Consider the following 1,141-nt stretch of genomic DNA (forward strand, 5'->3'; position numbering starts at 1 on the left):
AGTCACAATGTGGGACAGACAGGGTCTCGATGTGAACACTGATGCCTGTCAGTCACAATGTGGGACAGACAGGGTCTCGATGTGAACACTGATGCCTGTCAGTCACAATGTGGGACAGACAGGGTCTCAATGTGAACACTGACGCCTGTCAGTCACAATGTGGGACAGACAGGGTCTCAATGTGAACACTGACGCCTGTCAGTCACAATGTGGGACAGACAGGGTCTCAATGTGAACACTGACGCCTGTCAGTCACAATGTGGGACAGACAGGGTCTCAATGTGAACACTGATGCCTGTCAGTCACAATGTGGGACAGACAGGGTCTCAATGTGAACACTGATGCCTGTCAGTCACAATGTGGGACAGACAGGGTCTCAATGTGAACACTGATGTCCTGTCAGTCACAATGTGGGACAGACAGGTTCTCAATGTGAACACTGATGTCTGTCAGTCACAATGTGGGACAGACAGGGTCTCAATGTGAACACTGATGCCTGTCAGTCACAATGTGGGACAGACAGGGTCTCAATGTGAACACTGATGTCCTGTCAGTCACAATGTGGGACAGACAGGTTCTCAATGTGAACACTGATGCCTGTCAGTCACAATGTGGGACAGACAGGGTCTCAATGTGAACACTGACGTCTGTCAGTCACAATGTGGGACAGACAGGGTCTCAATGTGAACACTGATGCCTGTCAGTCACAATGTGGGACAGACAGGGTCTCAATGTGAACACTGATGCCTGTCAGTCACAATGTGGGACAGACAGGGTCTCAATGTGAACACTGATGTCTGTCAGTCACAATGTGGGACAGACAGGGTCTCAATGTGAACACTGATGCCTGTCAGTCACAATGTGGGACAGACAGGGTCTCAATGTGAACACTGATGTCCTGTCAGTCACAATGTGGGACAGACAGGTTCTCAATGTGAACACTGACGTCTGTCAGTCACAATGTGGGACAGACAGGGTCTCAATGTGAACACTGATGCCTGTCAGTCACAATGTGGGACAGACAGGGTCTCAATGTGAACACTGATGCCTGTCAGTCACAATGTGGGACAGACAGGGTCTCAATGTGAACACTGATGTCTGTCAGTCACAATGTGGGACAGACAGGGTCTCAATGTGAACA

Source organism: Protomyctophum parallelum, assembly GCF_964188405.1.
Source record: "Protomyctophum parallelum genome assembly, chromosome: 17".
Lineage (NCBI taxonomy): Eukaryota > Metazoa > Chordata > Actinopteri > Myctophiformes > Myctophidae > Protomyctophum > Protomyctophum parallelum.